Source organism: Pteropus vampyrus, unplaced genomic scaffold, assembly GCF_000151845.1.
Source record: "Pteropus vampyrus isolate Shadow unplaced genomic scaffold, Pvam_2.0 Scaffold243, whole genome shotgun sequence".
Taxonomy (NCBI): Eukaryota; Metazoa; Chordata; class Mammalia; order Chiroptera; family Pteropodidae; genus Pteropus; species Pteropus vampyrus.
The window spans coordinates 311,729-323,097 of NW_011889024.1; positions in this window are offsets into that span (position 1 = coordinate 311,729).

Below are 11,369 nucleotides of genomic sequence, written 5' to 3' on the forward strand. Positions count from 1 at the left end.
TCTTGGGGACTCAGAAAGGGCCCTGCCAAAGAGGATAGAAGGAACCACAGCCGGATTCCAAAGAGATCTAGGAGCACAACCACACGACCATCTGGACCATCCCTAACACGTGTTCAGAGTTGGGAGTTTGGTCTTTCTTCAGTAATTAATTGAGAAGAAAAAGAGGACTTGACTAGCCAAGAACCACGGTGGGAGATAAATAAACCATCCTCCATTTCATTTAGCCTTAATTTCCCATCAAATATACAGAAGACATGAGACTTTTTCAGGAGTTTTTACCTAGCATCAAATTAGGTTGCTTCATCCTCTATGCCCTGAAACGTTCACGTTGTCTAGCTCCGCCCCATTTCCCAGTGTCCCCCTCTTAGAGCGGCTGCCTCCCCTCGAGAATCGGGAATCTCTGGGGCTCGGATCCAGGCAACTGCGCTGTTACTGAGCTTCCCTGGGAGGTGTCTAGAGACTGTCCCAGTGAGAGTCCCCGAGGTGGAAAGCAGCTTAACACTTCGCAGTCAGTCACGGTGTCCCCTCGGTGGAGAAAGCAGGAGGGGCCGCATTTGGACAGCGGTGGGCTGGTCTACGGACACCCACCTTCTCGTCCCTGCTCAAACTCTTCTCCAAGAGATTTGACATCAACTGCATTGGAATAACTGAGAAAACCCCTCCTCCACTTAAAAAAAGGCAAATGGAACCCAGAAAGAGCCAGTGGAAGGCCGGGCTTTGTCTGACCGATTGATCGATTGATCGATTGCCTGCGTGTTTATTTGCGCTCATGAAATCAGCGCTTGACACCCACATAGGGAAGTAATTTTGCGTGGTGACTCGCTACTCCCTGGTTGTCTGCTAAAACGACTTCATTTCCGGTCATGTCCCTTCTCAACTGATATAAAGCAGGAGAAGGGCATCGATCATTTCTCTTTCCCATCCTCTACCTCCTTCTCTCGGCCTATCGAGCTCCTCTTCTTTTTTCTCTTTCTCATTCTTCATTCTCTACATCCCAACTTTCCTGGACTCCCCGTCTGCACTTGGCCTCTAGACATTTCCTTCTGTTTTGATTTTTTACTTCCTGTCAGACTTCAGGATGCCTTCTGTTCAAAACCTCTCCTTTCCCTGCCACTGACAGGCTCACGGTTTGGTACCCAAGCTGTTTTCCGTTCGCTGGCAGCTAGCCCCGAATTCCATTCTGCCACAGGATTTAGCTCTAAGTCAGGCAGTAAATGGGCTCTTTACAAATCTAGCTTAATTTAAAGAACTCTCTCTCTCTCTGCGAGCTGCATTTCTGGGGACATTTTTCAAGGGTGTTAGCAACGAGGCTATATGCACTTGCTCGTACAACAGCAGATTGGCTGCTGTTTCTGTCGTTCTGAGAGACCAACATCAAGGCTCAAATTAACTAGCAAGCGCAAACCCTAGGAACCAAGAGAATGATTTCACAGACTCGTTTTTTTTTTCCTTCTCTGCATAGAATTTTAGCCCTAGGAGTGGTGGTGGCGGCAGGGAAGATGACAGACCAGGGCGGGCGGGTGTTGGGGTGCGGGGCAGATCAGAAGTCGTTGGCTCCGACCCCGTCACGCCCCCTGGTGGCCGGGAGAAGAGCTCGGCCGACGTCTTCGTCTTACACGCCGCGGTGTTGCGTGGCCTGCTCCTTTCTTGCTGTGTCTGGCTGGAAGCAAAGGCATTTGGTCCCTAAGGCCGTTTTTATCGAGGGCTCGTTTTGATGGACGGACGGTCGACTGGTGTCTGAACAAGTCTGAAAATCTGCGCGAAACAGAGCATTTGACGGCCCCGTCTGTGTGACGTTATGGAGGTGGCGCCACAGGGACAGGAGGAATCCATGGAGATAGGGTGTTCAAGCATCCAGAGGGGACGTGCCCACCTGACTCTTTTGTTTTGAGAGAATGAAAGTTTTCATCGTGATTAAGATCTTTCACCACAGGAGGAAACAGGAGGCCGCCGCAGAACATGTGAGGGCAGGGCCCATACCCCCGCCTCTCCTCAGCCACTGACGAGGAATGACACGGCCAAGGCAGAAGCATCAGGGGGGCATGGTGAGAAGTGACTAAAAAACATTAAAAACAGAGGGACTGTAGTGAAAACCAGCCCTCTGTATAATAGTGCAACGGTCAAGCTCCATCCCAGGGAAAAATCGCTAATGAAACAGAAACATCTTTCCTGGGCACCATGGGTTCGCTGCCCAACGCAGGATCCACTGGCCATCGGCAACTACTTAATTTAAATTAGAATTTGAGTCCTTTCATCACACCAGCCACATGGTAAATGCTAAAAGCCACGTGGGGCCACTGCCTACCACACAGGACGGGGCGGAGAGGGAACACCTGCATCGTCACAGCAGGTTCTGTGGGACCACGTCATTCTCACACATTCCGGCCTGATGGCATGCTCTGACAGGTAGCTCGATGGACAGCCATTCTCCAGCCAAAAGCCTTAAAAAGTGGTGTGTGAGCAGGGGAAATGCTTCCACGACACATTGAGGGAAGCAGCTTGACTGGCAGGAGGAACCCTGGCAGCCAGGCACTAAGCCCTGGGAACTCACTGCAAACACAGCCCCGGAGGAGGCAGAGATGGGGACATCTTCTTCCAAAATCGATTGCTCCTCTGCCTCGGCCGAAAGGTTCAACGGGGAGCAGCGAGTTGAGGAGCGACTTCTCACATAAACTGTGTGGGAAAGGAGGGCTGACCCAGCCCGCAAGTCCTTAGAAGCCAGCAGCGCCAACGTGGTTAAGTAATTGAACAGTCTTGCCTCACCCAGCCATGCTAGGTTCTAGCAAGAGTAATTACGCTTCGCAGTGCCTTGTTTGTCCCCACCCTGGGCACACTTCTGCTCCTGTTCAAAGTCAAGTTTCTCAACATGCCTGTGTCTTGCAAAATAAGAAAAGGGAGGAGGACATGAAAAGAAAGCCTTTCCCGTAGAAGGGCATTAATAGAAAGTTAACTTCAAATCCAGTCTTGATGACAGCTTCCAGTGGCGGAATTAACACTACAGTGGTATGTTGAGTTCGTATGCGAATTCCAGAGGAACAAAAATATTGGGGGTTTATGGTTGTTGTTGCAGGCTGAATGTGAGAACGTTCCTTCAAGAAACTCTCAACTGTTGTCATTCTACAAGCCCAGGAACAGCACAGACAGAGACGAGGAAAGAAGTCAAGTCAGGGACCCAGCCTTGTCTCAGTCCCCAAGAGAATCAATGCTCGAAGCAAAGCCCAGGTGGAGAAAGGGCCATCATAACACATGCGATTCACTCCATTCATTCGCTCAACAAGTCTGAGTGCCTTCTGCACCAGGCACCGTTCCAGGAACTGGGAGATGTCCAGGAACAGACAGATACGCCCCCTGTCCTAGAGGGGCTCATGCTCCTAAAGCTGATGGCTGTTTTGTTTAGAATCTACCGACACTTTGTCCATTAATAATATGAGTCAGTTTTAAAGATGTGAAATGTTAGTATCTATTCATTTTGTATCACTCCCTTACAAAATGATGGCTTGACTCCTGCAAAAGTGTGTTAAGGGCATAAGAGTGACCGTAAGGCCCGGGAACCTTCCAGAATTGTGCAATCTGTGAGCGTGTTTTCATAGCAAGAAGGAGGACAGAGGAAGCTTTCCAGCCAGCTCTATACACAGCCACCGGGCTCCACAGAATAACCAGCATCACCAAGGTACGGCCAGCGGCCACGTCTGCCTCCGCAGGAGGGAAGCAGGTAGAAGAGCAGCTGTGTGGCAGCAAGACCAGGACAGTGAGATGAGATGGGAGAGCCTAACAAAAAGTGGGAAAAATGAAAAAGAATCTCACTGCATTATCTACCACCCCTAAGTGTGTATTAATGGACCGATAAAGTATGCCCCGGAGAGTCTTAATACTACAATATTAAACTCTGCACACCAAGAAAAGCAAAGATGGCACATTATAACAAAGAGAGTTTGGGTTCTGTGTTGTTGGTTTTCTGGTTCTTGCTAATGTTCTGGTTTTTAGCTTTGCTCATTTGGAGACATTCTCCTTTAATTTAAAGGGATGCTCGCCACAGAGACCATTTTCCAACCGAAGTGCAATGCTGCCCCCTGGTGACAGAATAAGTAAGAGCACCTGTAGAAATCCAGTATCTGTCCCAGGCAAACTTCCTCACAGTTCGGCCTCCATCTCATTTTGCTCTTTCCATCCTCCCAAGTGCAAATATTTCATCCTTAAGGATTCTCTGCACAGAAGTATTTTCTGACTCAGCCTAGTTCACAACACTAATCCACGTAGCATTTTATTCTAAAATATGAACTGTGTGCTGATTACAAACAGACAGTGGTGGTGAGTGGATTTCTCCCCACTCGGCTTGCAAATTAAGCCGTCTCCCCAGAGAAAGCTCAGAAATCAGGCCTATTTCATATAACCTTTAGAATCCTGATTGGGATTCTCACTGGAAAGACATTTACTGAGAACTCGAGCTCTAGGAAATCAATGCCTGGGTCTGACAGACATTCAACTCCCAGACAAATGTATTTGATTTCACATTATCTTTCAATCTTTGGACGGGGAATAAACCTGAGACCGAAAGCTCTGAAAATCACAATGCAGGTGATACACCTCTCTATCAGAGCCTCTGTCCTGGACTGCATGTAGACACAACTGCTGCCTCGGTGAAAATTACATCGTGAAGCCATGGGAGGAGGGGTCGAGTGGACAGCTTGTCACAGCACGACTAGCAAAGGCCACGTGTAGGATCCCATTTTTCTCCAGCTATGACCACAACCACTCGCATCGGAATAACCTTGGAGTGTGTTAAAAATGCAAATTTGAGTCCATTAAACCTGAAATTCTGGGTATAGGACCTAGAAGTCTGCATTTACTAGGTTCCTTGGGTAATGTGCACACTGAACTTTGAGAACCATCAAGCAAAATTTAATAAAATTTTAAAGTTCCATTTAGGTTTTTCCAATTCAGGAATTCTCAGACATCATAAAGCTCTAGAGTAATTGTATACCTATCAATTAATACATTTCCTTGATTTTCTACAAAATTAAAGGGTACCGATCAGCAGTACAAGGCACTCTCCAGCCAGAAAACCATGGGAAAAGCCAACCAAATTATAAATGCCACTTGGTCACTGCTGATGATAACTTCCAATTGTATTTCTTACACCAAAACCATTCTTTTGAAAAGCCCCGTCAGTAAGTAGCATGAAATGATTCATGAAACAGACACATTCACTAAATCAGAAGAAAATCAGCCTTGAGAGTACCTCACAGCTCTCTGCCTTCATAGATAAGGAACTGACAAAAAAGAGCCAAAAAAAAAAAAAAAAAAAAAGGAAAAAAAAAAAAATCCAAGCAACTAGCACTGTTTTTCACCCGCTCTGAACTGCATGGCTGCTCCTGGTCCTACCTCCTGCTTCTCTCCCTTTCCCCTGAGCCATTGTTCTCTGCCTCTTTCTGTCATCATTTTGTGGCCACGTGTCATCAGGTCCCGTTCCAGGTCATGGTGAGAATGGAGTGTGCTCAGGTCTTTGCCAAGCGGCCGAGGTGCCAGCACAGACTGTCTCCGCGCAGGCTGAAGCGACTGGACAGGTGCCAGTACCAACAGGTTGTATTTCATTGTTTCCCTTCATTGCCTGACTCAGCCACAGAGGAGACAGCAAGGGATGCAGGAGGGTTGTGTTTTCGCCTAAAGGAATCGATGTGAGGATTAGAGAGGGCCTATCAGCTCTGCTGCCCATCCGCTCAGTGATCAGTCATTCACCAGCAGAAGGAGCCAAAGAAGCAGATTCTGGAAGCTTCACAGCCCATGTGTGGGGAGGGCCGAGCCCCGGCCTTACCTGGCTGGTTCTCCAGAGAAACCAGCCGTGAAGAGAGATCCCCCTCCTGCCCACGCCAGAGGAAGAGCAGGCGGAGGGCAGCCCAGAAACATCCCGGTGGTCAAGCTGAGGACCAAGAGCCATGGTTGCAGAGGCAGGGGAGGGGGGGTCTCACCGCACAAATGACACTAAGGAAAGAGCCTTGGCGCTTACTCGGAGGAGGGAGACTGGGCCCACGTCACGTCTGTTTGTTCTGGGAGACAGATCGAATTTTATAGCACACTCTTTAACTTAATATAGAATTTTCATACAACCGTGAAAGTGGGTTCTAAGTCATTATCGCCCGCTGACAACAAAGAGGCCTAGGACAGAGAATTTACCTCAGAGGCTGGCTCTCTGTGTTTATGTCTGGCTGCAAAGAGAAACAAATTGCAAATTTAATGATAAAACTGTTTAGAAGAAAGGGTTGTTGCTTTTTTTTAATTAATTACAATAAGTATATATGATCCAAGTCTTCTCCCAGAGGTAGGATTTGAATTTTCCTAAATCAGCTAATATCTTAGTCAATTCTCCATTTGCCTCTGGCCCATGTCACATCTTAAAATCCATACTACTCTCTCTCGCTCCTTAATTGCTCCGTGTGTGTAACTCACATTTAAAACGAGTTCTCTTTGCCACTTGACCTTTAAAAGGAGATTAGAAAGTAAATTTTTTCATCTTACGAAACTACCATGCTTCCATAATACACATGAAATAAATCGCAAAAAGTACAGTTGAACTGGAATTTATGTTTTCATCATTTTCAAGCTGTGGGGGGGACTAAAAACAATTGTTTCCAAAAAATGTGGGGGGACCTAAAATGTGTTAATGTTGTTTATCGAGAAAAACTGATTTTCTAGTCCGCTTTTGCCTACTGTTCCTGCAGTCATCAGAATAACGTGCCACCCTCCGCCCGCCTCCCGCCCCTCCGCCCGAGTGTCCACATCCTCACCCCTGGAACCCATGGATACGTCACCTTACATGGTGAAAAGGGACTTTGGAGGGGTGATTAAGGCAAGGACCTTGAGACTGGAAGATCATTGCAGATTAGCGGGTGGATTCGAGGTAGTCGTGGGGTCTCTCTCGGGGGAGGGGCGGGAGAGTCATCCAGAGGACAGGCTGTGATGGAGGCGGGGTGGGAGGGGTGCCGCTGCTGGCTTTGCCCATGGAGCGGGGTGTCCACCCAGAAGCTGTGAAGGCCGGGAAGCGGGTTCTCCTCCAGACGCCCCAGAAAGAATGCAGCCCTGCCGACCACTTGATTTTAGCCCCCCGAAACCCACGATGGCTGGGCTTCAGACCTCCAAAATTATGAGATAATAAGTGTGGGTTTTTAAGCCACTATATCTGTGGTAATGTGTCACAGCGGCAAGAGGAAACTGATACAGTGTCCGGGTCCTTTCTGAAAAGAATTATGATGGCCGCTCTCCGGGTTTCAAAACTTGACAACACGGCAGTGGCCAAACACTCAGAATCGACGCTGCTGGGGCACAACTACAATCTGACACACACTTTACAGCGCGGGGAGCCAACTCCCAGCAAGAAAAAGAATACACTGAACATTTCCTTTTTTAAAGTAAAAGTAAGGATTCCTCACAGAATACACTGGAGTGATGACGCACACCCCTGCCAACGGGCCTGGCGGCCATTCTCACCGTTTGCACCATTTCGTCTGATCTTCACGATTTAACAAATAGCAGGCAATTGACACAGAAACGGGTTTCAAAATAAGGGAGGAAGTCCCACTAAAATGGACTTCCTGATGCCCGTGTCGGCCAGAGGAACCGGAACTCATCTTGTCCCTAAAAGCGGAAGAGACGTGTGCATCCCAGTCACAGAAGACCAAGGACGGGCTGTGGCCAGGGGTCCCTCAGGGGCCTCACCCACCCCCGCTCCCACCCCACCCACAGCGGGAGGACAGCACCCAGGCCCTCACCGGCGGGAAAGGGTGTCTGGTCTGCCGTAGAAAACCCTGCCTTTAAACTAGACTCATATCTCCACTCTTTCTGGGCCAGTGTGGGAAGAACAGGCCGGGAGCCCAGCCAGAGGGGACATGGGACACCCTTCTCTGTCATGATCAAGACGCTGGACACCCCACTGATGCACAAGTACGTTCATCTGCAGTATTGGAAAGCGAGAAACACGCTAAATGTTTTTCAAGGAGTGTTTGGGTCTTTTCCAAACCCCGCTGAAATACCCAACTCCTGGAAGCTTTCGATTCCGGTATTTCAAGTTCCCCTTCCCAAAGCTTTGGTTTTGTTTCTCGATTCAGTTTTTGTTTTCTTATTTTTTAGCTTAACGATATCGTGAGAGCCGGCCAGGAGTAAGGGAGTTTGGAAAGGAGAGGAGGTGGGTAATGAAGAAGCAGCAAGGGACTCTCTGAGCGAGAGAATCAGAATAGATAAAACCCGGATCTCCCTCCCAGCAGCAAATGTAGAAGACAGGACGGTGTCAGTCTCCTTAGGAATAACAGAGAGAAATTGCTTACAATCATGTCTAATGGGTTGCCTGTTTTCTGACAATGGACTCAGCAATTAATTTGTCAATTCTTAACCAAATGCAAAAATAATCATCATCCGCTGAGTGAGCCTTTGATCTGCCCGCACCACCTTTCACCTGCAGCTCCCAGGGCCCCAGGCCCCTCCAGATGGCCTTTCGGCATTGTCCACGCCCACTTTTGACCAAGGAATTAATCCACCTTCCGCAAGGTCTCTTGGAAACTCAGTGCAAAATCCCAGCCATTCATCCTTTCCTATCCTGGTGCCCTACACCTTCCAAAAAAATACATTCCCCTGCCTTTTGAACCACGCATCATTTTTGCTTATAGCCTGGGCTTAATCGAAGACCGGCCTTTTAAAATATTTGACCTCTGACTTCCTTAGATTAGATTAGCTCCCTGATGAAGAAGGTATGGCTGCCAAGAAAATATCTCTTCTCCTGTCGGGAGAAGAGAGTGCAACCTGCCCAGCCCAGGTGGGGAGGTGACGACAGGCGCAGACAGGACCCAGGGGCGCCGCCTGGTGGCGAGCAGTGGCGCATGCGCCTGGGAGGGAAAAAGAAGACAGAGCAGAGGCCAAGGGGGCGTGGCATCCAGAAATCCCGCCAACGCCAACGGGCCTGGCGGTTAATGCGCTGCCCTGGCGACAAGGACCCGTGTGACTCCACCCACGGAATTTCTAGCCGGTGCCTCTGTGCCTCCGTGTCCCTCCTCCTCTCCTGAGAGAAGACGATACCAGCCCTGTTCCCGCCTCTCCCCTGAGCTCTGGAGAGAGAGCTCGACGACCAAAGCCCAGCAGCCACGCCATCGAGGTCCCCACCACGTCCCCACCACGAAGGCTGTGGCCTCCCAAGGCTTGAGGTTCTTACTGGCGCGCTCTCCGCTCATCGCGACAGTGAACGGCCAGCTAAGGGGACGGAGGGGTGTTTGGCCGAGGACACGTGACGAACCAGCAAATTCCCTCTCCTCCTGACGCTTGTATGTGAACCGGCCACGGTAGAAAGAAAAAGGCCGTGATGGCAAAGCAGGAACGTCCGCTGACACAACAGCCCCCCTGGGCACCACACTCGGCTTTCTTACACAGCCCTTCCCCAGTCCTCCTGTTCTCGTGCGGGTGTCCCTTGGATAAAATAAGCTCCTAAGAGCTCATTAACCCTGTGCCAGGAGCTGTGACGAGCCACACAGACATTGCCGCTCTCCTGGGAACCCTTGCTGACCGCCCTGTGAAAACCATCCACACCATTACTGTCTGCATCCTTCATGGCTCACAATCCAATTTTAATTAAATGCTTGTTCTCTTATTTGTCCATCTCTCCTGGAAGCTCCTGAAGGGCGGAGGCCAGGCCCGTTTCATTCCAGCACCCGGCCCAGTGCTCAGCCCATAACGATCGCTATCTGTTGAATTAAGTAACTATGATCCTTACAACCACAGCGGAAGCCACGTATGTTGGCCCTCATCTCACAGGCAAGAAGCCTGAGTCTCAGAGAGCTGTGGTGATTGTCCCAAGGTCACAGAGCTAAATGCAGGTCGGGCTATAACCCCAGACCTCTCGGACCATAACTCTCATCCCTCGGACCATCTTCATCAACACAGTATCTTCTTCCTCCTTCCGTCGGCCAACACCATCCCTCCCACCTGATTACAAGATGCTCAAGGTCCACCTCCCCCTTGAAGTAGCATTTTCTCCACAATTTTTTTTCTCCACAATGGCTGACCTCTTCAGTGGACTCTCATATTTACCTACATAATAGCTTATGTAGGTAAATGGGGGCTATCTGTCTATGTAGGTTCCATAATGATTGGAAAAGAAAGGAAATTGGAGGGGGGGGGCATCATGAAGAGAAAGTGGAGGTAAATGGATTCCATAGCGGGGGGAGGTATGTGTGCAATGCAGCCTTGACAGAGAGGAAGATGCTGAGGAGAAAAGGCAGCTCAGAGGAGGGAGCTGGGAGGTGCGGAGACGCATCCTGCCTGATCTTGCTGCGTGACCGGGCAGAGAGCCGCCATGAGTGGACCCACAGCGATGCAACCTTGGGTGCTGGGCATTGGGGGGCGGGGAGCACGGGGGAAAAATGCCTGCCTTAGGTAGGTATTTTTTCGGTTTTATTCTTTGGCCGCCTTTATAACCCAATAATGAAAATTAACATGTGCCAGCTTGGGAACCAAAACAGACTGGCTTTACCCTATTGTAAGTGATTCATCTCAAGGATATTAAAGATATAAAGCAATAGAATATTTTTTAACCGTCTGGATTTTATCAGCCTTTTGTCATTCCTTTGTAATGAAGTACAAGGTAAGGATTTTTACTTACAGCCATCCTCTAAGAGACGCCAAACCATAGCGCCTAACTAAGGTTCCCCATACTTTTGCTCTTGGGAGCATGTCAGTCACTCAATACTTCACGTCTTCAAAAAGCCTGAGGCAGGATGGGGGGTGGGGAGCGGGAGGTGTGGCAAAAGCAACAGGCTGTCAATCAAGTCAGGACGGCAGAGACCCTGTCCCGTCCCTTCTAAGTGCACACCTGAAATGTTAGAGCAGGGTTTTGCTCGAGACCTGCTGTGCTAGGTGTCATCCCGTAAGTCCCTGTAGACCGCCTGGCCATCCACGGGTTAGCAGAGGGCTTTGAATATGTTCAGACACAGACAAAATGAGTTCTTCACCCTCCGTGGTTCCTGCATCTCAAGACAGCGCAATTCCTTCTTCGGATCTCTTTACTCCCTGCCATTTGAAATATTTAGCTGTCTCAAGAGTGAGCAGAGAAAGCCGGGTTTAAGATGCAAAATGAAAAACAGTTCCTTGGCTATTCCACGCTGTCATTACAGAGTGGTTGAGCTTTCAGAAGCATCTGCGCATGCGCTGGAGTCCAGTCATGACGCAAAGCAAACCCAGAGTCATTCATGGGTTGAAATCCCCTTTGCCTTAACAGAGGTAGGCACGTTCCTCCGCTCACATTATGCAAGACAAAAGAGATAGATAAGAAGAATCGTCTATTTATTTGCCAGTTCTTTATTCTATTACAGGTAGGAACAGACGCTGACACCCAC